Source organism: Lissotriton vulgaris, chromosome 1_1 (genome assembly GCF_964263255.1).
Source record: "Lissotriton vulgaris chromosome 1_1, aLisVul1.2, whole genome shotgun sequence".
Lineage (NCBI taxonomy): Eukaryota > Metazoa > Chordata > Amphibia > Caudata > Salamandridae > Lissotriton > Lissotriton vulgaris.
Genome location: NC_141685.1, coordinates 1,591,558,101 through 1,591,584,822, shown reverse-complemented (window position 1 = coordinate 1,591,584,822; position 26,722 = coordinate 1,591,558,101). Strand labels below are relative to the sequence as shown.

Genomic DNA, 26,722 nt, shown 5'->3' with positions numbered 1-26,722 from the left:
CATATTTCATTCAAATTACTAAATGAAGAATGTGATAATGTGCTTAATATCTTAGGTGCCAAAGGCAGAACTAATTCTTAGGCAAATGAAATACTTTTAGCTTTGCTCTGTTTAGATTTGCTAAGGACATAATTATCGTTTTCTTAATATATGTATATGTTTACATTTCTGTACAATCTGACAATTCTTGTACTAAAGCTCACCTTTCAAAATGGATTGTCTTTTTGTAGCAAATACTGTATTTATTTCATTCTTTGGCAGGGTCATGAAGTTTATGCTTCAGAATATACAAGTAAATAAGTGAGGAGAAGTTGGAACTAGTAAATAAAAGATCATGAGAACAAAGTAAAATTAAATATTGGCATACCTGGTTGGGTGGGTTTATTTACAGTGTGTGTTTGAGAGGAGGGGGTAGAGAGTGTATAAAGTGAATACATGCTTCCCTGGATATTTTTCCATGTGTCTGAACTGTTTTCTTTACTTTTTGGTTCCTTGTTTTCTTCCAAATAAATCATATGAAGAATGTGCTTATCCTCTCCAGTAGGCTCACCATTATTGGGGGAACTAGCCAGGATGAAATCGGTAGTTTGTACCAGTTGTGCAGGACTTTGGTCAAAATATATATATATATATATCAAGATCGAGATCGAGATCGAGGGATATAGAGATAGATAGATGGATATATAGAGATAGATAGATGGATATATAGATAGATAGATGGATATATAGATATATATAGATAGATGGATATATAGATATATATAGATAGATGGATATATAGATATAGATAGATAGATGGATATATAGATATAGATAGATAGATGGATATATAGATATAGATAGATAGATGGATATATAGATATAGATAGATGGATAGATGGATATATAGATATAGATAGATGGATAGATGGATATATAGATATAGATAGATGGATAGATAGATATATATACATATAGATAGATAGATATATATACATATAGATAGATAGATATATATACATATAGATAGATAGATATGGATATATAGATATATGGATATATATATATATATATATATCCTACTGGCGGTCGCCAGTAGGTAGTTATAGTTAGGATCTACTTTCCATAGGAAATCCGCAACATTCTATTGGGAATAACTTTGGCGCCGGTGGACGAATCTTCACGAATTTCTCAAAGTAGGTGGCCCGCTCCGCTCCTTTCCTGAAAATGGGGGGGGGGATCCGTCAAGCGGGGGCCGAGATAAAAGGGGGGTCCCAAAACGTGTTTTCTCCATGTTAATTTCCATAGGGCGGTCAAACTCACTTTTAGCCCGAACGGCTGAATGGATTTCCACCAAACTTGGCAAAATTGTAGGGACTGGTAGCCCGATGTGCCTTTGCTATGTCTCAAGATATGTGCTCCAGTGGATTTTGAGTAATTTAGGTTCAAAAAAATATATATATCTATAGGCGCGCCCCCGTACGCGCCCGATACGCGCACCGGGCGCGCTACGCGACTTGCGCACGGAAAGCTGATTGGCTCACGGGTGTCTGTAAACATTCGAAACAGTCCGGAGCGGCCGCCATCTTGTGTCTCGGTAGGATCGAGACACAAGAGGTGGCAAAAACAAAGGGGTAAATGACCATAAGGGTGCAGGGTAGACCTCCCCTGACCCCCTAGGTTTGATGTAGGGGCCATAAAAGGGCCTGCGGGGTAAAAAAATATATATATGTTTTCGATTTTCGCGGGGGGAGCGCCCGGTACGCGCACCCGGGAGCGTACCATGGGGAAAAAGAATGACAGTTTTTTAAAAAAAAGTAGCTGTTTCAAAAAAAATGTTCTTTTTGTTGTTTTTTTTAAATTTTATTTAAGTACCTACATGTAGGTACCAATGCAGAGTCTTAAATTTAATGTACACCATCTCCTCTGTAGATATCTTGCATGTTGTTATAGAAGTTATTGTAGTATATGGAATTCATACCATAGTGTGTCAGGAAAGCAGAAACAGATATTTTAAGCAATCCCTGAGAAGTCCTAGGGGATCATGTGTAATCTATCCTGTTCCCTTATGATGAAAAAGAGATGTAAAATACACATTGGAGATAATATAGTGGGAGAAAGGTAGTAACTATGAGTAAACTTACTATGTAACACAAAAAAGTTGCATAGTATACTATAAGTCTCACTTTATAATATAAACATTTTGGTACTACTTCATGAAATACATATTAAAATGAATAATGTCTCAAACAATTTTTAATTATTAAATATAAATTTATTCTGATTCTTTTTCAAAATTTAATAAAACTTCTAACATAATATCGTCCGGAATTTCCTCATAATCATTAGTACATGATTCTATTTGTTCCAAAGATTCTAGTAACTGTTCATCGAAAGAGTCATCCATGAAATTAAATTCATCTTTTTGTTCTTCTGGATTCTCCACCTTTACTTCAAAAGAAATAACAGTTGATTGTTTTTCTCCTTCCATTTTTTTTGCTGTAAATTGCATAAAAAAATAAATATATCAGTAGAGTTAGGGCACTGTTGGGTTTAAGTTCAGACAGGTACTTTTGAGTTTTTAACAGTGAAGTTATCTTTGGGCAGTGTATGGTTTCAAGCAGGAAGTAGAACTATTAAAAAGTGCATGTGATGAAGCCTAAGTAAATTCATAATTATACCAGAGAAGCCTAACTCAATTCATAATAATAACAGAAGTCTATCTCAATCTCTAGCTCTTACAGAGGGACATTATATAACTATCAGAAAACGTTTTCCCAAATTAACTTAAAGTGCATAACATAGTTATCCTTTCATATTAACATCTTACCTTTTTCAAAGTAGTTGACATTTTCTGTCAAAATTCTTTCCAAATGTACCTTCGGTAGTATTAGTCAAAATGGCTGTTTCCCTCTCATTTTTCATATATATTCATGTACTTAACCAATCAAATGTCAGCAAAGAAAAGTACAACATGTAAGCAACATTTTAATTGGTTGAAAATTCAAACAGTTTCATGTGTGTTTTTGTCATGTAATTTACCTCAGGATATTTAGACAGGGCTACAGCCCAAATGGCTCAATGGAATTCCACCAAATTTGGGTAAATGGTAGGGACTGCTATGTAGTAGGGCCTATTCTATATTTGGCGTAAGTGTCTCCAGTGGTTTTTTTTTGTCCTCATTTCCACCATGGTATAAGAAAGCCAGATAGAACAAACCATAAGTCAGCTGTCTCAGTATTATAACTGGAAGGGATCTAACGTGAAAGGGGGACCAAGCATCCCTCAGCTGTCTCTGGTTGATTGCAATCTTGGCTACCATTGGGGGGGCTTACAACGAGGCCAGGGCCGGGTTATGACCGGATATCTGTGCAAAAAAGAATAGGTGCCATAGTAGTGTAATCATTGGACCCGGGGAAAAATAAAAACGGAATTTTTATTGTGCCCAAACAAGCATGTGCCAAAAAGCTCTTTTACTTAGATTTCCCGGTCTAGCAAGGTCAATTTGTGCCGTTTGCAGACAAGAGGCCAGCCAGTCTCCATGGGAAGGGGGTAAGGGGTCCTTCCACCTCCTAAATATCTCCCTCCTTGCTAAGAGAACCGTATAAAACACTAAACTTCTGGCTGCATTCTGCAATCCTATCAAGATCCCAAAAATCACAAACGATACATCAAAAGTGACAGGGTAGCCCAATGACGCTGTAAGAGTATTACCTATGGCTTCCCAAAATTTAGCAACCCGAGGACATTAAAAAAAAAAATGAATGTCTGATGCTGCTTGCAGCCCACACCTTGCACATGCCACTGAATTACCTGTAACAAATTTCTCTGGGGAGAATAATACGCCCTAAGGAGGGTATAGAGATGGTTCCTTCGAAGCCATGAAGGCTTTACTATACTTTTTGCGAGCTCACATGAGGTGGACCAAAGCTGTTGCACGTCCAGGTCAGTTAGTAATGCACCCCACAACTGACCAGGTAACTTGAACTCCCCATCCGATTCCTCAACTAAAAGTTTATACCATTGTGAGATCTCGCTTTTAGTCGGGCCGATGTTCACTAAATTGGTAATTAATTGACTATACCCTCCAAGGGGGAACCTATTTCTTTTGGATGGTGTAATTTTATAGGTTTGTGTCCAACTACTCATTTGTAGGTATTTAAACCTCGAAATAGTTGGACCTGTCCTATTCTGGAGGTGCTCCCAAGAAAGCAGGTCCCCTTCATAAAAGAGGTCTCCCCATACTTCAAGGCCCGCCTCTTTTAAAGGCATGGCTAGGATGTCTTCTAGCCAGGCTGGGCTTTCAGGTAACCCCCAAAGCGGTGTTTTATCGCAGAAATACCCCTGCTTGATTGAGTTTGTTACCTCACACAACATTTTAGCTAGTCCATAGAGGACCTTCAGTTTAACTTTTAAAAAAAATTTCGGGTTGCCAAATTTAAATAGATAACCCGACTGGCCGAGACCTTCCCCCTCCAACATGGCAGAAAACATTAAGCCTACCCCACAGCCTGTAGGCCTTTTTAATAGCATTCAAGTATGAGACAGCTGAAACGCCCAGGCATATAATTTCAAGTCTGGGGCAGCTAAGCCCCCCTTCTCCCAACGCCTCCTCAGCTTCTTCCAAGCTATTCTAGTTAATTGTTTGTTCCAAATAAAGGAAGTGATTTCTGACTGTAATTTGGATATATGTGTCTGGTCAAAAAAAAGGGGAATAGTGTTAAAAAGAAATTAAATTTTAGGCAAGATCAACATTTTAATCAAGTTTACTCTCCCCATCAAAGACAATTGAAGGTGAAACCATGGCTGCATTATTCTCCTACATTCTTTAGCGACTGCTGTGAAGTTTCTGTAGCAAGTTTATTAAGATCCTTTATTATATTCAGGCCCAGATAGCGCATTGATTCACCCGCCTGTACTTCCAATGCACTCACATCATCGTTCCAGACCAACATCTCTGTCTTTGATGTGTTAATCTGGTAACCTGATATCCGACCAAAACCCCGGGCCATTTCGAATATTACAGGGAGAGCAGTAGTTACGTCTGATGTGAGGATGAGGAGGTCATCGGCATAAAGGGCCACCTTCCTCTCCCACCCTCTGTGACAAAAAGGTCTGATGGCAATCTCTCTCCTCAGTTGTTGCGCGAGAGGTTCGATGTAAAAGTCAAACAGTAGGGGGGAGAGCGGGCACCCCTGCTGTGTCCCTCTAGTTATTGAAAAAGGGTCTGATCGCTCCCCATTTATCAACAGGCTCGCCACTGGGCTACCATACAGCAGCCGAACCGCCCGGCAAAATCCCTCGCCAAACTTGGCCAAGGCCCCCGACAGGTATACCCAATTGACCCTGTCGAAGGCCTTAGTTGCGTCTAACGTGAGAGCGGTCAAGGCCACTGCTATATCAATTGCGCCTATTAAGTCGTACGTCAATTCGTATAACTGTTGCCCCTTTACAAACCCTTTTTGATCCACATGAAGGACCGATGGGCCAACCTAGAGGCCAATACTGTGGTAAAGATCTTATAGTCCACATTTAGAATTGATATTGGCCTATAGGATTCACAGACAATCTTAGGTTTCCCAGGTTTCAGAATGAGCGTTATTGATGCACTATCCCATGATGAAGGAGGGGTATATACTTCCAAGAGAATCTGATTAAAAAGCTTGGTGAGAAAGGGGACATCTCCGCCTCTAAGCTTCTGTAGATTTCTTCAGGTAGCCCATCGGGCCCTGCAGCCTTCCCCTTTTTGCATTTTTTTAGAGCAGCCCTAACCTCTTCTTCAGTGATGGTACTATCCAAGAATTGGGACTGTTCATACGCAAGACAGGGTAGATCCACTTGCCTTAACCACTTCTCGACCTCCTCTGGCCGAGTGCCAATGTCCTCCTTATAGATGGATTCAAAAAATTCCCTGAAGGCCTTCCTGATTTCAACATCTGATGAGAAGGAGTTATTACCCACGGTGATAAGGTCTATGTTGTTCCGGACCTGATCAACTTTGGTTTTACAGGCAAGTAGTTTGCCTGCACCCTCGCTATACTCAAAATGAGCCAACTTGCTTGCCTCCCATCTCTGCTGTAATCTAAGATTCAGTACTGAACCTAAACTGGCTTTCAAAGTCGCCATTTCCTTTAGTTGACTGTCTATGATGGACTCATCCGCCCCAGTACTAGAATCGATGAGACTTTGGAGGTTGATAATCCCTTTTTCAATGGTAGAGATTTGCTCCTTATACTGCTTCCTTCTGTAGGATACTTTCCCTGTTATAAGACCTCTCAGAAATGCTTTAAACGAGTCCCAGATGATCCGCGTGGTCGCTGAATCGTTGTTAACTAGGACAAAGTTATGTGTCTCTAAATTGAGGTAAGCCGTATCATCTGGAGAAGAGAGAAGTGATCGGTCAAAGGACCATCTAGCGAGCAATCTCTCCGTACCTTGAGCAAGTTCCATTACTACTGCCGAATGATCGGAAAGATGTATTGGTAGATATTCAATGGATCTAACATGCTCAACCAGCCTCAGACTAATTAAAATAAAGTCAATCCTTGACTGGTGCTTATATTTATAGTTCCGGAAAGACACCCCTTGCTGACCACCCGACCTTTCTCTCCATATGTCCAGGTAGCCGTATGTTTTCATAGCAGAATGTAGCATAGACCTAGATTTAGATAAAGCTAAAGATCGACTATTAGGAGATTTGTCCAACACGATGTTAAAGTCGCCAGCGATGATGGTTGGCCCTGGAAAGGAAAGCAGCTGAGAAAACATAGCCTCCAATGTAACCGGATCATCCTGATTAGGGCCGTAGTAGCCCAAGACTGTAATTTGAGAACCTGCTATTACCACAGATGCGATGGCCCATCTGCCACCTGGGTCCACCACTTGAGATTTCAGCCTGGCTTTAGCCCCTTTTTTGAAGATTATAGAGACACATCTGGTGTTAGTGGTCTGGGTAGTTGAAACTGCTAAGTCTATCCATCTATTTCTTTTAATCAAGTCAAGCATTTCTATTTGCGTTAAGTGAGTCTCCTGGAGTATAATGACCTGCGCCTCCGTGTCTCTCAAATATTGCATAATTTTATTTACCCTAGGTTTTGTGCGCAGGCCATTAACATTCCAGGAGAAGTATTTTATATCACCCATCTTTATCATTGAAAACCCACTGAGGAGAGGAACAAACAAATAAGGCTAATCCAATCCATTGTTGCCCAAATTTCTTTCCAAAAAACTGCAAATTCACTTCCTTTCTAACATATCTTGGTTTACTGAGGACTTTTTTCCCACCCCCCCACCGCCTGTCCTACCTAAGTGACCCCCCCCCCCCAAACCCTCCACCCAACCCCTGGAAAACCCTTGCGATATCTAACCGGAACGATGTCCAGTTGATGGCGCCCCTCCGTGAACTCCCGGAGAAATATGCCCACCATTAAATGTGAAAAAAGATTAAATCAAATAGTAATATTGAATCATTATATTTCCCTTCCTAAAGGTTTTGCAATAACAGGACTCTAGCTACAAATATCACCAGAGAAAGAGAGAAGGCCGCGAAATGTTAGGGCAACTATAGCTACACCGTAGTATTTGAAAGAGTTAAGTAACTCTCTAATCAGCTATCTAAGCTAGGCTTTATATTTTATTTTTACTGCCCATCTGCATTAAGAGTTCATCTGCTGCCTGTACTGACCTGATGTTAGTCATCTTGTTGTTATACATAATTTTCATGGCAGCTGGGAACGTTAGTTGGGCTGTAGCCCCCAACGCCCTGAAGGCCTCCAGACGCCTCCCAAATTCCCATTGTTTCTCTAAGGTTATTCTGGAGAGGTCCGACCTTATTAAGAAAGTAAACCCCTTCCCAGCAAGAGATTTCTGCTTAAGCGCCATATTGAGAATTTGCTCTTTCAAAACATATGTGTGAAAGTTGACTAGTATTTTGCGAGGCTTTGATCTCTGGGGGCTGCGTTTAAAGGGATCCCTATGTACTCTTTGGATATCCAATGCTAGATCTTCCAATGACTGCTCAAGCCTCAAGGACTCCTTCAACAAGACTGTTATAAATTTCTTTATGTCAGAGCCCTCTGAACCTTCTGGAACGTTCAAAATGCGAAGATTCCCCCTCCTTGCGTTGTTTTCTAATGTTTCCATTCTTTCACTCAATGCTTGACCCTCTCTAGAGAGCTTCTGGATGTCAAGTTTCGCCTGGTCCAAATAAATAGATAGTGATGCTGTTGTCTCTTCGAGGACCCCAGTTCTAAGGGTGAGCCCGTCGATTTTATTATCGAGAGACTCACAGTACGCTCTTATTTCGGCTTGATTCGCCGAAGACTCTGCAAAACCCCTTCTTATTTCCACTGTCAGAGCAGAAAACATGGCCATTATAGAAGCCGGAGTTATGTCATCCTTGGCCTCGGATTCGGTCTGATCCGTGGGACTTTCAGTGGGCCCCTCAACTTGGCCCGCAAGGCCCCCCCCCATCAGTAGATTTTCCTTTAGTGCCACTAGCTGCCGTGACAGTCAAATCCATTACCACTAGATCTCCTGAAGGGGTGGCCGGTAACGTTCCCAGCTCTAACTCCACCCGAGCCAAAGAAGACAATGATCCCAGATGCTTTTCCTGTCTCGGCAGACTGTCTTGTGTAGGCTGGGCATCCCCCCAACCTCCGAGAGCCAACATACAGGCCTCATGCTCTATAACCTTTACTTCTGCTCCTTCTTGCTCCACAACACCATGCCCAGATAGAGAAGAGACTATGTCCAATGCCTCTGCTGGGGGGGAGACCTCCACAGATGCCATATCTTGATCCTCTGTAAGATGTAGTATCTGGGGAACAACTTTGAAATACGAGCGTAAGGAGGGAGTAATTTTAGAACCTTTTGCTGATGCAGTAATGGGTGTTTTTGATTTTGACTTAATTTTTGAAGTGTGTTTAGTAACCTCTGCATTTAACCTCTGCATTTAAATAGGAAGAGGATTTTTTTTTATTTACCACCTCTGCGGTACAGTCAACCTCTCCCCTAGATAAACCTGGATCTCCTCCCTTCGCCTCTAACAAGGCAGCTTTTTTCTTCCGCCCTCTCTTGCCGTACCCCTTACTCAGGGTGGGTGGCCCCTTTCCAGATGTCGGGGGCAACTGCCGTCTCTGATACCCCCACTTGCCCTGACAGTATAGCAGAGAGAGGGTCTAATGTATCCAGAACCGCCTTACCTCTCTTTCCTGGAGATGACCCCTCCACTATATCCGCCTCTGATGTTAATAAGTTGGAGTGATCTTGTCTTACCTGAGGGCTTGCATCCCCTGGGGTGCCACACAAATTTATATCCGAGGAACCAACGCGAAAAGGCTGCCCCAGGCTCCGCAAAACCCTCCCTCTCCTCAGCTCCAGCGCTGCTAACCAGAAATGTAGCTGCGGTGTTTTCCTCTTCTTTCCTGCTGGATCCTGTGAAGAACTCTGTTGGTTACGGACAATGTGGTGAATGGGGGTCCTCTGTGGAAAGCGGTGCACGTCCTCCTCTTCTTTAGCCTTAATCCCGCCGAGGCTGACCAGACCGTCTACGCCCTCCTCAAGGGTTATGTCCGATAGTACCCCCTCGCATGATGGTGTCCGCAGCAAGCGTGAGGGATGATACCCCCGCCACCAGACTCCACACCGGGCTCCGCACCCGGCCGTACAGCAGAAGCCACAAACACAAAGACAAGCACAGCGGCAGTCGGTGCGGACAACAAGGCTTCGACCTGTCCGTTCGCAACTGACACTCACTCCGCCCTCTACTGCCGCGCCGCATAGGAGGAGAAAGCGGACTGCTGAACACGTCCCGTCTGATATCGGGAGACTGCACTGCATTACCGGGATTACAAAGTAAGCTTCGGTCTTCGGGAAAGCAGTAAAAGTTTTTTAGGCTCAGGGATGTTATCTCAATACCACCGATGTTTTCCTCTCCATTTTCAGTCTTTTACGTGGCAATGTGGCAAATCTCACCGGGAGTTCTTTCCGGAGCACTGCGACCGCTTAACCAGCAGCCGCCATGTTTTCCCCCTCAGAATTCATCTCCAGTGGTTTTTATGTAAATTACTTTCCCACATTTTTTTAGGGAGCGCTTACCGGTGCCCACCCCGGTACGCGTACCGGGAGCGCTACGGGAGTCCGCCATTTTGTGTTTCGGTCGAATTGAGACACAAGATGGAGGACAAACAATGTTGGGAATGGGTAGAAGGGGGCACAGTAGACACTTCCTGACACTCTAGGTTTTCTGAGGGGGTTTAGGAGGCCCATTTATGTCCCCCCCCCCCCCCCCCCCCCCCCAAAAAAACATTTTTAAATTTTTCGCGGGGGGAGCTTCCCAGTGCGCGTACCGGGGAGCATACTTTGGTGAAAAATAGTGAAAAAAGTTAGAAAAAGAAAATCATTATGAGTGATCAGAGGTAGGGTAGCCCTGAAAAGAGCTTTTGGGTTCTGTGGCTGATTTAAGTACCTACAAGTAGGTTCCAATGCACAGTCCTAAATTCAGGAGGAATATTCTATTCCCCCTCATCTGAGAAGTGCACACCATCTCCTCTGTAGATGTCTTGCATGTTGTAACGCAAGTTATTGTTGTATATTGAACCCATTCCATAGTCTCTCATGTAAGCAGAAACAGATTTATTCACATGTTTCCGTGCTTTCTCAAATTGTGGACAAAATTGGTTGGACAAGTTCCATTTCTGTCTTTGGCATATATTGGAATATACCAAGGCAGTTTGTGAAAAAAAGTGTCATCAATTGATCAAAGGTGCCCTTTAAAAGTATTTCCAGACCAACCCCAGTCAAAGTGCCCAAGTCATTTCCACCACAGTGCACTATTAAGAGGTCAGGGTTTGGCAGATGCAAAAAGGTTTTCACCAATGGTATCAATTGGTGACATCTCAATCCTCTCTGGCCAATCCACTTGATTTCCACATTTGATAAATCAAGGTTGTGAAAATTTCTGCTAGCTGCATACCTTTGAGCCCAGTGGATGTAGCTATGTCCAATAATCCACACAGAATACATGATGAGAGAAGGTTCTGGTGCAGTCAGATGAAGTGTGGGAATGAAATGACAGTTGGAACAGTAGGAGTTTACAAAAAAATAATTGTGGAGTTTCCCTGCTCTTGAATCACAAGCAATGATTGGTGGATTCAGATAGGTAAAAACTGAAAGTTAGGGTGCATGGTTGTGTTGTGTGAAAGAAGCAATTTGAATGGTTAAGAAAAAGTCAATTAAAGCAATAATGCCCTGGATAAGCTGGTGTATTGAGAGGTCAAACATCCTTGCTGACTTAATTTGCAACATTGTAGGATAAACCTTTGAACCTGAGAGTTCAGTTAGGAGGGAGTTGCTATGGTAACAGATAGAAAGGTCTGAGAGGGGAAAGGGTGTTGGTTTGAAAATAGTGAGGGAAGAGTTTTGATTGGTTGAAATGAGGCATATGTGTGTAGAATTAGAGGTTTTCTGTGCCAGTCTTTGTTTCAGTGTATTGAGTGCACACCTTTTGCTCTGCTAAAGAAAAATTGGTGTGTGTGTCTGACACTGTTCTCAATCTCCCAAAGCATTTGTAAAGGTAAGTAATGATTCATTTAATTTAGATAGAGACTTGTTTGTTCTATGGAGAAGATTTGGAAGCAGATAGTGAAGTTTCAGTAGTGAAATTGAATGCTTGTACATAGGACTTGTGCTGTGTTTGTAAAAAGTTATTTAAAAACGATTTTGGGGTAAAAGAATGGCTTTTATATTTTTGAGAAGCAATTAATAGTGTCTGCCTCTGTAAAGAAATATATTTGAACCTTATAGAATTATGTCTCCTGCGTTACCTCAAATTAGGAAGCAGATTGAGATTCTTTCTTGTTGGTTTGTGGCATGTTTTTTGGAAATGCTTGATATTAAAATATGCAAAATAGAGGAATTGTCTTTTGTGAAATAGTGAAGTTTCAGTAGTGAAATTGAATGCTTGTACATAGGACCTGTGCAGTGTTTTTAAAATGTTATTTAAAAACGATTTTGGGGTAAATGAATGGTTTTTATATTTTTGAGAAGAAATTAATAGTGTTTGCCTCATTAAATAAATATATTTGAACCTTTTACAATGATGTCACTTGCATTACCTCAGATTTGGAAGCAGATTGAGATTCTTTCTTGTTGGTTTGTGGCATGTTTTTTGGAAATGCTTGATATTAACATATGCAAGATAGAGGAATTGTTTTTTGTGAAATAGTGAAGTTTCAGTAGTGAAATTAAATGCTTGTACATAGGACCTGCGCTGTGTTTCTAAAATGTTATTCAAAAAACGATTTTAGGGGCAAATAAATGGTATTTACATTTGGGCCTTAGTTATGATTGCCTTGTGCCGCTGGTGCGTCACTTTTAACATGGGAAAAAGTGACGCACCGGTGGCGCAAGGCCTTCATAAATAAGGCCTTGAGTTTCTTTGCTGTTGGTTTGTGTCTTGCTTTTTGATAATGCTTGCTATCAACATTTTCAAGATAGAGGATTTGTATTTTGTGAAATAGTGAGGTTTCAGTAGTGAAATTGAATGCTTCTACATTACTTTATTTCCGTTTCTGTATCCTTCACTCTTGTTTTATTTCTTACTACATTCATTTTGATTTTTTACCTCTTGACCTGTTTCTTCTTTTTTAAAATATATATTTTACTAATTATAACTTTTTTTTCTTTTGTCTTTCACAGATACAAAGTGTAGTTTAAACATGCAATTAAGTTTACATTAATTATATGGTAAGTGTGACAAAAAAAATGTAGTCTGTCATCACCCTTTGCTTTAACCTCACTACTTTTCTCTCACCCTACCTCACCCCTGTTTCCTTACTCTGCTTCCCTCACTTATTCTTATCCTCCATATTTACTTCTCTTTTCCTTACTTTCCTACCTCATTCAACTTCTTTCAGTGCCCCTGCTCACCCACACTCACCTTTTTTTTCTGGTTCACTTAGTCCCTTTCTGTCACTCCTTCCTTTAGTCTCTCTGTTCTTTCTCTCTGTCACTCCCCATGTCTTACCCTTATTCACTTTTATCCACCCTCTTTCACCCCTCTTTACTTACACTCACTGCTCTTTTCTTTCCCTCCGTCACCGCTGTTCCTTTTCTCTGGTTCCGTCACTACCCGTCATTCCCCATCCTTTACTCTCCTTCCTTTTACTTTCATCACCCATTCACATTTTCCCAGAACCTCTGCTTTAGTCTTCTTCCTCTTTCTTCTCTTCTTTTGCTCCCGTATTCATTTTCCTTTTCTCAGTTACTTCCTCTTATACCTTTTTTCTGTTTTACTATCTATTACACAGTCCCTCTGTGTTTCTCCCTCTAGCTCTCTTTCTCTTAACACCACTCTCTGTCCCCATTCCTCATGCTCACTCCATTATTTTTTTTTTCTTTTTAGGTCGAGCAGACCTACCTTCAATGCGTAAGCATTGATGGACCTATTGTCACCCGTATTTAGGAATGAAGACACGAGTCAGACGCGCGCTTTTCTTAGTCAATTTTGACCTCGGGAGCGAGCGCCTGAGCCGCGCTTGCGCAGACGAACTCACCACACACACAGACACAGCCAGCCCCCACCCCTCTGCATGCAGGTACAACACACGCGGGCACATACAAGCGCACCCCCCCCCCCGCCCCCCCCCCAGGGCTTACGTGCACACACACACTCCCAACCCTGCTCACCGGGCACAGGCAGGGCTTCCATCACTGGGGGGGCGGGCACCGTCAATGTGCCCCGACGCCCCCCCTCACCGGCTCCTCTCGTCCTGTCCCTTCATGTCCAGACTCCGCAGCCCGCTCCGTTGTTTCTCCGCCCCTTCAGGACAGTTCGTGCGTGTCACGCCTCTCCTTTCTCCCGGCCGGAAATCCCATATGCGTGTCAGGCCTCGTTTTCACCACACTTTTTTTTTTGTTTTGTTGCTGGCTTGTTTTTGATTCGAAGACGCCTCTTGCACACAAAAAAACATTAGCAGACAGCAGCTGCTCATGGTCTGGTTGTTCCCGTGTTTCAACTCTACAATTTTGCAGCGAACTGTGCCCTAACTACGTGGCGTAATTACACAATGTGGTGTAATTTCAGGAATTTTACTTAACCAGCCTAACATGAAATTCTAAAAATGGCACAGATTACATCAGCATAATTAACATTCCGCCCGGGCTAAGAAAACAAAGGCAATACGTGCGGAATTCGGGGTGGTTAAATACCGATTCTGCACGTTAAGTCAGTTCAAGGGTAAACTCGGAATAGGAGGTATTTACCACATCCAGCAAGTATGTCACTTTGAGGCAACGTAGTTTTTCAGGTGGTGTTCGTATCTCTCCTATTCACAATACTTGTAATGAGAACCATGTTGATGCAAGGAGTGTGTCCTTATTTCAGCCCAGGCACTGAAGGACTGGCGAGGGCATTCTTCACAGCCAGCAGCTAAAGATCAGTGTCAGATTCCCCTGCCAGCAGAATGGCCAAGCAGGCCAGGCTACAAGACTGGATGAGCAAGTACCATCCCCATTCTATGACTCTAGTGTTCATGATAGGCAGTCTTTGTTGCTGCACCTCAGTGGAGCAGTAAGGAGTGCAAAGTTGAGAGAGAGCTAGAGTCAGCAGAAAGGTCTTGGGCTACATGCATGAGCCTGGTGGCACGTATGCAGGCTAGAGTTAGCTTAGCTTGATGTTGCATGCGCCTTCAGCCAAGGAAAGGGGTTGCAGCTGGTTGGCACACTTCTGTTGGCATCCAGTCGAGGAATTAAAACTAAAGTGGATGGGCACTTAGACTTTCCACAAGGTTGTTTGATAAGAGCCAGGCTTCCAGGGAAGTAATTCTTTGAAAAGGTCATAGTGTTTAATAATAGCAGGCTGGTTGGAGATTTTGCACTTGGCAGATGATAGGAAACTGGTTCACGTATTTGTAGTTTTTTTTTTTTTTTTTTTTTACATCATAGGCACCCTTTGGTGGATTTGGCACGATATCATCAGTGGCGTAAAGTTTGCAGTAGAGCCAGTGGGAGGACATATCGTTGGTTAGCCAGAGCTAGTTTTTGATTTGGGGAGGGAGCTCTGTAGACATCCTCACGTCTCGCAGGAAAAGGCAAGAAGTAATGAACAGGAAGTAATGTAATGTAATGTAAGGGAGTGGAGTTGAAGGATGTAGAGCACGCCTGTACCAAATGCCAGCAGCTGAGACTTCTGCTACAGAACTTAAGGTGGGAACTGCTCTTACAGAGTGGAAAAAACTATTTGCAATGGAAGGAAGGTATAACCTGCATGGACAGTCACTTGGTCTTACCATTTCTCCTTGCCGATGCACACCTATTTGCTTCGGCCATGCTTTTTAATAATTCTGTTCCACATTGGCAAAAAAACAAAAAATACTTGTCTCCTAATGCCGAACTTCAGCAGAAAAAAAGCCTGAAGAAAACTATCATGATTCTACAGTGGTCCCTTTGACTCGTGCACATGCATAGTGGATTTTCATCACAATAAAATACACTGAACATAATCTTCACAAAAGTTATTTACAAAAGTTTAAGCTATTGGCATTATAAATTACAATAACTTTTACTTAAGTATTAATTATTAAAAAAATTAAAAGCCATTGTTATTTGTAATATCAATACATCTAAATCACGTAAATACAACACCTATTCCATTACAAATGCTATAGGTGTCACATTTGCAAAAGTTATAACTATTGGCATTGTAAATGACAAACCTATTAATTTAGCTATTTTCAAAACCAACACATAAATGAAAAAATTGTCATTTACAATACCAATAGCGCAAACTTTCCTAATGCGAGACCTATTGCATTGCAAATACTTGTTTTTTTTTTTGGTGCGCTGACTGGACGCGCACCGGGGCGCTCACCGGTACGCGCACCGGGAGCGCACCAGGGTGAAACTCAAAAAAATATATATATACTTTTAAAAAAAAAGTATTACATTAATATACAATATAGGATTCATTTTTACAAAAAAATACCTTTCTTAGCTATAGACATTTGCTAATAAATAATCTTAAAAATTCACTAAAAACACATAGGTATGAGACCCTATATAAAGTTAGGAATTAGCATTTAAAAAACCTATGAAATTCACTGAAAAAACCATAGGTTTCACACACGTTATAGTTAGGAATTAGCATTTAAAAAACCTTTGAAATTCACTGAAAAAACCATAGGTTTCACACCAGTTATAGTTAGGAATTAGCATTTAAAAAACCTTGTAAATTCACTGATAAAACCATAGGTTTCACACCAGTTATAGTTAGCTGGAAATTTTACTGACATAAAACCATTGAAATTCCACGTTATAGTTAGTTGGACTCACTATAACTTGCGCGCCTGCAATGCACTGCTGATGACGTCACATATTACATCACTCATGACATGGTCAGTGACATCACTCATGACATCACTGATGACACCATCCTTGTGACCGAGTCAGAGACCTACTTTCAGTGTAATGTAACCCTTGAAACACATATTAAAAAATAGAAACTAAAATTTTCAAAAAAATGGAGATACCCATACGAGTTACAACCATATGGCCGGGATGCCCGCCACCCCCTCCCAACACCAATTCCCCATGGGAGGAGGCAGACACAAGTTTGAGCTTTTGGAAGGCGGGGGGGGGGGAGTTACCCCCCCCGGCCGTATTTATTAAAATATGAAACAAAATTTAAAACATTAAATTAAAACGTTTCATAAATTATGTACAATTTTACTTTCATTACATTTTTATGAAGACATGTTCTTTGGCTAACCTTAACAGATCTCTAATACAAAGGTTTCCTAGCCGAGTCTAGCATCCTGAAAATGCATAACATTCTAAAATAAAATTGTACATCCTAGCATTAAGGGCCAATGGCAAGGTCTTAACCGGTGTCAGATCCCTACTACCAAACTCCCGCCCTCACGGTGTGAGTGGCGCATGCGCAGAGGACTTTACCCTCGTTGCCAACTGTAACTTCCCTTGTCGTGGGGGCCCCCTTTCACTCGACGCCATCTTAAAGGTCGTCCGAGTCCCCGTGTGAGGTATCTGTAAAAAGGACAGCATGGACTCCCCCCCCTTCCCCACACTCTCTTCCGCCGGAGCGGGTATCCGGCCCCCAGGAAATTCGTAGGAGGGGCATATAGCCGTCTCCCCCCTGGGAGGGGCCTATAGCCGTCTCCCCCTAGGCGACCCATCCGTAGTGGGTGCCGCCTTACTGTGGGAGGGGCCAATGGCCGCCTCCCCCGGGGCGCTCCCATCCATACTGGGTGGCGCCCCCCCCTAGGGACCTTGAAATCACTGCTCACCGATCATGACCTTACCGCCACAGGCCGGATAGTTGACCGACTATCCGGCCCCCCCCACACCTCCTAAAGGTCATGCCTCCTCAATCCCACTAGCCATGCTATGAAGTCTCCTATGAATAACTCATTCCCCGCCCTGGACAGGTGAACCCCATCATTCAAGTAATAGTGATCACCCCGAATACACCCATGGGGAATGCTTTTGCAAATGCGCGGAGCAAAACAATTTCCCAATTTTATTGTTGACCCTCTTTACCGAGTAGTTCAACGCCGTTACCGAGAAGCCCCCCCGCCAAACTCTCCTGGGGATCATGTGGGACCAGGCAATTGTGCACCCCGGGAGCCTCCTAGCCAACCAGCTGACTGCCGACAATATGTGTTCCACTAACACTCGTCTTCCCAGTCTTACCAAGTCATTGCCCCCCAAGTGCACTATGATTACAGATGGCGGTGACCTTTGCCGCCCTAAGAGACCCTCCACAAACGATTGAAATTGGTCAAAACAGAGGCCTCCCTTCCCATGGAAGGTTACCCTGAACCCGTATTCCCCAGATGCGTGAGTCGCGTCACCTGCCATGAATACGTCCCCGGCGCGCCTCACGTATGAGTGGCCCACGACCCATACCACTTGCTCTCCAGTCGGTGATCCTTGACCGATGGTCCTCTGGTGATGGGTTGATCCCAAATTCCGCCCCGCGTCACAGGCTTGCGAAACTGTAATTCAAACAAAAGACAACAAGCGTGAGTGCATTTCACTAGTCTTTTATAACATGTGCAGTCGCACATACCTCTTGAAACAATTCGAGGACCAACGGCCTAACTGTTTCACTTCTTCCGCACCCAGACCACGAGCCGTAGCCTCAGTAGCGGCCCCTATTCTGAATGAGTGGGTCGCCGCAATTGTAAGTGCCAGCACCCTCTGAAACTGAAATTTCGTCAATGGGGTGCCATCCTTGTGTCTAAGCAGGCTCCCTCCCCATGTCGCCGGCCTCTGTGCCAGGTAGCCCTCTAAATACCTTATCGGACAACTGGGGCTCCCTCGAGCGCGCTGCACAATAACACTACTCCCCAAAGCTTCCTGGTCTGTCTTAGACCTGGCTATCGAGATCAGCATGGAATTACCCCGAATTTGAACGTGATCCCTGCATAGGCCTCCCTCCATATCCTTCTTGTTCCTCGCTACGAGTTCACTTACCCGCATGGCCCCATGGAATGCCAATGCGAAAGCCGCTCGGAACAGAACTACCTCGGAAGGGGAGGAGCATGTCTCATCAAGTTTAGCTAATAGCAGAGACAATCTCTCTAAACCAATCGGGTGCCTTGTATCTTGTCTGCGACCCTCCAGGCGTTGCCAACCGCGGAGCGCCTTCCTGACTAAAAAGGAACTTGTCGGGTCCCGTATGCCGTGGAGCTGTGCCATGAATGATATGGCCGCCCTATGTCTGTTGGCAGTTGCGGCTGATCGGCCTTCTTTATGAAGCGCCACTAAGAACCCCAGGAAGGATTCCTCCTGCCCCCAGCTATGACTCCCTGCCGGCCCTAAAAAGGCGCAGTATGAACGAAACGCTCCCTCATAGGCTTTCCTTGTCCTGGGCGCTAAGCTGGCTGCCACGAGGTCCTGTAATCCGGGGCACCGATCAGCCATAGTGCTTCGGGAACGGTGCCGCCAATAGATCCGCTGTAGGTAGATAGCCCCTGAAAGCCTGCATGTGTGAACGAGAGAGTGCATCAGCTGCATTATTCAGTACACCCGGCACATGTTTTGCCCTGAACTGTACATTCAACCTCATGCAACGTAATACAATTTCTTTCAACAGTCTCAAGATCCACTTGCAGCCTGCTGCCTACTGATTAATGCACTCGACCACTGTCATATTGTCAGACCAAAACACTACTGAGCGGTCCCTAAAATCATCTGGCCATGCCAACAGAGCCACCCAAATGGGAAATAGCTCTAAGAACCCAATGTTACCTGTTAGGCCACTGGAGTGCCACCACGTCGGCCATATTTGTGCCGACCATCGGTTACCAAAGATTGCGCCAAATCCCACGCTCCCGGCTGAGTCGGTCCATAAACCCAATTCATCAGACGATGCTGGGGGTTTGTTCCACGCCACCCGACCGTTGAAGTCCGCCAGGAATGCCAACCAAATGCGCATATCCTGGTGAACCTCTGCCGACAGTCTCGTGCGGTGGTGTCCCTCCTTGAGGCCGGCCATAGCCTGTGCAATGGAACGTGAGAAGGGGCGAGCCATCGGTATTACTCTTAAGGCAAAGTTAAGCTGGCCCACTGTTTGTTGTAACTGGTGCAGGGTCACCTTTGCTTTACCCAGGCATTGCATTAAGGAAGCCCTGAACTTGGCCACCTTCTCCATTGGCAGACGGAAGCATCCCTCCACAGAATCGAGCTCAATTCCCAGAAACTCTAGTGAAGTAGATGGCCCCACTGTCTTACCTGGTGCCAATGGGACCCCAAACTCCTGCGTGAGCCTGCAGAAGTCCTGCAGTGCCTGTGCACATTTTGTAGTGCCTGCCGGCCCTAAGAGCAGGAAGTCGTCTAAATAGTGCATCACCTGTTTATGCCCAGTGGCCTCGGTGAACGCCCATTTAAAAAAACAGCTGAACATTTCAAAATAAGCACAAGAAATTGAGCAACCCATGGGCATGCATTTATCCATGTAATACTTCCCTTGGAACATAAATCCTAGCAAGCGCTGGTCCTGCGGGTGTACCGGGAGCAACCTGAATGCTGATTCGATGTTTGATTTCGCCATCAGAGCACCGGGGCCCAGATGATTCAGTAGGTCGATGGCATCGTCGAACGATGCGTATCGAACTGAACAGATTTCCGGGTTAATGGCTTCATTCACCGAGGCCCCCCTCGGGGCCGACAGATTATGAATGAGTCTATACTCCCCCGGGTTTTTCTTCGGAACCACTCCTAGAGGTGAACACATGAAATCCGCCACCGGTGGCCATGGAAAAGGTCCTGCTACCCGTCCCAAGCTGACCTCTTTCGCAATTTTCTTGGCTGCCACTGCCGGGTTGTGTTGAACAGATAGCTGATTCTTACAAAAGGGGCTCCCCCGAAAATTCCCCGCCGGGATGTTGAAGCCATATATGAAACCATTCCTCAAAATCCCGGCGGATACATGATCAGGGTATTTGTTCAGCCAGGGAGTCAAAGCCATGATGTCGATGGGTGAGGGTGATTGCTTCCCAAGCATCACATCAATCCTGCTTGGATCCCCCCTTTCCTCCCGAACTACCGCTCTTGGACCTACAGCTACTTTCTGGGTGTGAGGAGTTCCCACAGCCCGCACAAGCATGCCGGAACCTACATGTTCCCTGAGGCCTGTTACAGTTACCTCTGTTGAAACCCCAACAAACCCCGCGCTTGCCCCATTCCCGCCGGTCTTGGGCGGTGATTCCCCACCGGCGCTTGCTCGAAAGGGCTGCGCTGGTCTTTGTTGAACTGTCCCAGACCCGTTTCCCCCCCCGGCGAGGACGTACCCGCCGATCCAGGCAAGAGCTGTTTGTGCCATGACACCGTGTCGAGACAATCCCACGTTAAAGTTACATCAAACTCTTTAGATTTTCGAAAGTTAACATCGTAACCCTTCCACTCATTTCCCCCGTACATTGTATAAAAATCCATGATCCTGTTCTGGTAACATGAGAGATCGGGCAACACTTCGGGTTTACGTTCCCCCATTACTGCCGTAAAAACAGAGAAGGCCTTTACCCAGTTCGCTATGGTCTCGTCGACCCTAAATTCCGCCATCTTGGCCCGCCATACGCTGGGGTGCCATAAATCCTTCTGGGTTTTTGCGTACTCTATCTCCCGATGGTCGGTCAACAGTGAAAACATATTAATATATTTGTCCCCCCATATGATTTCCTTCGTGGCCGCCGGGATGTGCTGGGCCATCCTTTCCCGCCTCAAAGGCACTGAACTCTCCCCTACCATTGGCAATGGGTTCTTACCGGGTTCAACCACCTTGTCCGCTGTCTTTTCTCGGCCATCCGCCGTCACTCCCGGTGCCACCTGTGGGGGAATATAAGGAACATTCGCCGTAACTGCTCAATTATTATTCTGGCTTCTTCCGCCGGATCGCCCCCAGCCACTGCCCCCCCTGTTTTCTTCTTTAGCCATGGTAACACTGCTGCTAACTGAAGGGCCAGTTCTGGGGGCATCTGATCATCCTCAACCGGTGTTATCACCACAGGGATTGGTAAACCCACGTCCGGACTTGGTACTGGGTTGTCCACCGGTGCGACTGGGCCTGCTGGGGGCACCTCTGGGATTGGGACCTCCCCGGAACCTGCCCTCTTCTTACTACGCTTCCCCCTTCCCTCTGGGGCGACGCCCGGCAAGGCCGGTCCTATCACTTTCTTAGGCCGCCCCAAGAGGTTGTTCTGGGCTGCTAAATGTTTTTTAACTTCTGCCAAGCCCCGACCGATCGAATCCACTTTACCCAGTTTTCGGTCCATTACCGCCATTCGGTTCGCCAAAGTGCGCAGAATCTTCTCCATCTCGGAGCTCTTTCCCGCTTTTTTGCCAGACATGCTTTCGGTTACTCCGTCCGACTTGATCGACTAGGTCCTAGATCCTCCACACGCCTGACACTGAAAAAGAAACAACAAAGATTACAAGTTCTCAAAATTGCAGCTTGTTCCGTCGAGGGCTCACGAGCAACGAGTGGTGCAGCCTTCAGAGCACTGGAACAAGAGGACGCTTCCTTGGATTCCCGCTCTATTTATCCCTTCTCGGGTACGCCCATCTGGGCGCGGTCTTCCAGGCGGGTGTCTAGGACAACCCCTTCTGGGCGGGAAGGGCGTGCTCTGGCTACGCCGCTTTGGGCATACCAGCCGAACCACGCCCCCCGCCCAAAATGGTTTCCCAGGGGGATCGGGGCACCCATCCATACGTTCGGGGGGACCGAGTGGTCTTCCCTTTCCAATTCAGTAATACCACCATCTATATACACATCCACTCATTCACCAACAGTTATATATAGTCACCCATACATATATTCACTCATCATATGTAGTGATACACCTATACATCCTGTTACACACCGACAGTCATCCAAAAGTTACTCACACACATACTCACACATGCAAATAAACTATTGAACATCCATTAATTTGCATATACGGCTATACACACACTACCACTTTACTTCTAAGGAAACTTACACATACTCACTCTCTTAAACAATCAATTATAGAAACACATACTTATTTAAACAAGAACTCTTACAATCTCTCTCTCACATATATTCACTTATATACATCAATACTCACATATACTAGATTAAAACATATGTTGTTACTAAAAATGACAATAGTGAGACAGTCATTCACTCACTAACACACACATCTACACACTCATCCACCTATACAGTCCTGCACATATGCTGTCTTTAAAACACATACAAACAGTGAGTCAGTCACCAACCCATGCAGCTACTTATACACAAAGTGAAACACTGATACATATATTTCAATATTTAAAAGTTACTTGTTAATATACGTATTCACTAAAATACACTTAATAAGGCAGTGAACCAAACAATTTATTTATAAAAAACATAATAAACATAAATATCCATTTAGACACATATTTTACCATTTATTCTTCCATCAACCTTTACAAATACATATATAAAACATATTTATTTTTCACAAAGACACACATTCACTGGCTTGTGTCATCAGTGATGTCATGAGTTATGTCACTGACCATGTCATGAGTGATGTAATATGTGACGTCATCAGCAGTGCATTGCAGGCAAGCAAGTTATAGTGAGTCCAACTAACTATAACGTGGAATTTCAATGGTTTTATGTCAGTAAAATTTCCAGCTATATATATATATATATATACATATACTCGTACACATTTTCATTGGGTACGAGTGATGATCCGTGGGCAATCCAGTTCAAAGAGAACAGAAAGAACAAGGGAACCAAACAGGCGTATTCATTCCGTCAATGCCCTCCTCACTTCCTCTGCTCCCTTCCCTGTCTCAAACCAATTCCTCAGCAAACTAGTCCTGTAGTAGGGGGTGCCTGTCGTGCATAATTATCATTCACAAAGGTCAAGAGGAGGGTCCATATTTTGTCAAAACTTAACTTTTTGTCCCTCGCTCTGGTTTCAAACTCTTCATAGCATATATAGCCCAAATCTTTGTCCACCACAGTATCGTAGTAGGGAACTGCGGGACCTTCTATCGGAAAGCAATCACCAACCGTATGGCCAACAAACAATGTGTGATCAATTTACCTGAAAGGGGATTGCGCAGGTAAAGTCCCTCCTCATTTGGTGCCCCCAGGAGTGCCTGAAGGGGGTGGGGGTTAAGTGTAACATGTAGGATCTCTGACATTTCACGAAACAAACTTCCAATAATCAGCGACCACTGTTCATGGCCACCACATATGGAGATATGCCAGTCGAGTCCCACACCTTGGCCAACAGCCATCTCTCAGCCCCATCATGTGGGACAGGTGGCCCGGGTAAGATACCACTCCCAGGAGCAATTTATAGGAACTTTCCAGAGACCTCCCTATACTCTCTTAGGGGGTTCTCAAGTGTGTCGAAGGAAGCTACAGGGTCAGTCAGAAAACAGTGTTTCACCTTCAAACTGTGTAATCTTTACCTGGGTTACACACATAGGAAGTCCTTGTATGTTTGAATTTGCGTGGACATTCTATATGAGAGGCTCAACACAAAGGACGAACAATGCCAGTGACAGGGGGCACCCCTGACTGGTTACCCTGGATAGCGTAATCCAATCTGTCAATAGATCTAAAATATTAGTCTTTGTGGATGGTGTCACAAAGTTCGCCAAAACATAGGACCGCAAACGTGTGCCTATGTTAGTCGGGAACAGGTCCTTGGTGAGGAACAACCAGTTCACTCGGTCGAATGCTTTCTCCACATCCAAAGACAAGAGAAGCATCTGCACCCCATCTTTTGTTGCCCGTTCGGTGGCATTCATTGATATTGATAGCCGGGTGTTGTCCCGGTCTCTCCCTTCCTAATGAAACCTCTCTGAAGTGGGGATACAAGGGTGGGCCAAACCCCAGGCAAATGTTATGCCAGAATCTTAGTGAATATTTTAACATCACTGTTTGAAAGTGCAATCGGTCTATATGACCCACTTTGGTCGGGGTTGGATGGCTTCAATATCATTGAAAGTGTAAACTCCATCATTGTCGAGGTAACCTAGCCCTCATCCAGGAAAGAACTACAGACTTTTGTCAAATAAGGGACCAACAACTCTCAAGGATTTGTAAAAAAAATAATTAAGAAACTCGTCCGATCGTGGGACCTTATTAGTAAGCTGGACTTAATAGTGGCTCTCATCTCCTCCTCCTTAATGAGGGAATCTAGTTCTTCCCAAACCACGTCAGTAATATTTGGAAAATGGAGGGGTGTTAAGTAATAGTCCTGCTTAAACAAATCTAAAGTTTCCCCCAGTAGAGTTCCCTATAAAAGGAGATAAAAGCATTGCTAAAGTCTGCTTCCGAGGTCAAATAAGATCCCTCCACAGTGGTAATTCCCTTTATGTAATTCTTGGCCTGGGCTGGTCTAATCTTATAGAACAACCGGTCATCTTTCTTCCCTGTAATTGTTTGGGTCTCTAATAACTTATGAGCTGCATTCTTGTTCAACAGGGCCTCCAGTTCTCGCCTCGTTTGGCCTAGTTTCCTAAAGGTAAGGTGCAAGGTTGTTTGTTTATGTTCTTTTTCAACTTTGAGGATTGCATCTCTAGTTCCAAATGTTGGAGTTTGTATAAATGGAAAAAGGCTGTGGTGTGCACTATAAACTCTCCCCTGATCACTGCCTTGGCCACGCCCCAACTCGTAGTCCAGGAGAGGTCTTCAGTAATATTCTCAGATAAATAACACTCTATCGCCCCCTTATTTTTAGAATCTAGAACAGGATTGCGAAAAGCGTTCTCGTTCAGTTTTCAAGTGCGATATGACCGAGACCGCGGCAGCACAGTTGAACGCAACAAAGTGACAAGTGCATGGCGGGATAAAACCTGGGACTCCATAATTGTGTCGTCTGCTCTAGACAATAAGGTGTCAGATTTAAAAATTTCATTTGGTAATAAGATTTGGGTATATTCAAAAAGTAAGAATATTCCAGATCATGGGGGTGTAGAGGACATCAGGCATCCACTAGGTTCCAGTCGATCATACCCTGGGACGAACACTGTGGAGGATGGGACGCCCCCTCAAGAAGGCTGAACGATGCAAGGTTTGGTCTAAGGTCATAGTATAGTCCCCTCCCAGTATCATGATGGCCAGAAGCAGTTGCCCTGGCCGGGAACAAATTGGCGAAGAAGGGAGCCTTGTGGTAGTTGGGATCATAAATGGAAGCTATGGCGTAGGAGGTCGTATCATCAGAAGCTTGAATCATTACCCATCTCCCCTCCTTTGTTGTCACCCTGAGCTTGACACTTGCCGGAATGAGAATAGCCACCCCCTTAGTTTTATTAGAAGAGGAAGAATGGGATTGGCGTGGTAAAAGGTGTGACCTAAACCTGGAGACGTTGTTTGCCCTCAAGTGGGTCTCCTGGAGAAGCCCTACGTCTGCGTTCCCAGAGGAAAACCAGCGGAGTAATGGTTTACGTTTATAAGAGGAGTTAATGCCATGCTCATTGACAGACCAATAATGTATCATTGGATCAACTGCTATGAAGAGGTGAAAACCAGAAGGAAGGCTGTGCAAAAGCACCCCTATGGGACCACCCCTCAAGACCCAAATCCCCATGCACTGTCCCGGTAAAATCCACACAATGAATAATTTAAAAAAATAATAATAAAGAAAAAACAATACTGAGATGAAGAAGGCATCAACAACAATAACTTCTCAGAAAAATGAAACTAAGCCATGCCTGCCTCTGCCCTACTCAACGTAACCATTAAGGCATCTATAACCATAACACACAAAAGATTAAAACATAGCAAACAACAGAATATAACGCTTAGAAACCACATCTAAGCAGTCTCTCCGAAGAGGCATCCTGTCTAAGGGAAGAAAAATAAAGAGGCTAGCCCCCAATGGTAGTGGGCCCCACTGCCGTACCCATTCTCAAAAATAAGGCTTGATTAGTAGAAGAGCAGATGAATAAACCCACATGCAGAAAGAGGCACCATCATTTATTGTGGGCTATCAACACCATACTGCACCAGAAAATCTAGCCATCAAAGTTCCATTGTGTCCATCAACAGTGCATTGTTCATGTTTTGTTGGTCAGTTTTCGCGGACTTCTTCCATTCGGATTGGCTCGTCCCCTGCTACCCTGCGAAATGACCGCCCTCAGACGGAATCCCAACACCATATGTTCTCCTCTGCAGAGGAGAGCACCACAGGCTTGTCCTGGTAGCAAAAGTGGTTCTTAAAGGAGAACCCCCTAACAGTAA

The 26,722-nt window shown here is 44.3% G+C and overlaps 1 protein-coding gene across 2 annotated transcripts in view; it reads left to right on the top strand.

The window, feature by feature from the left end:
- NEDD1 (NEDD1 gamma-tubulin ring complex targeting factor) overlaps window positions 1–26,722 on the top strand; it is a 413,616-nt gene that overhangs the window by 112,447 nt on the left and 274,447 nt on the right. The window lies entirely within an intron of this gene.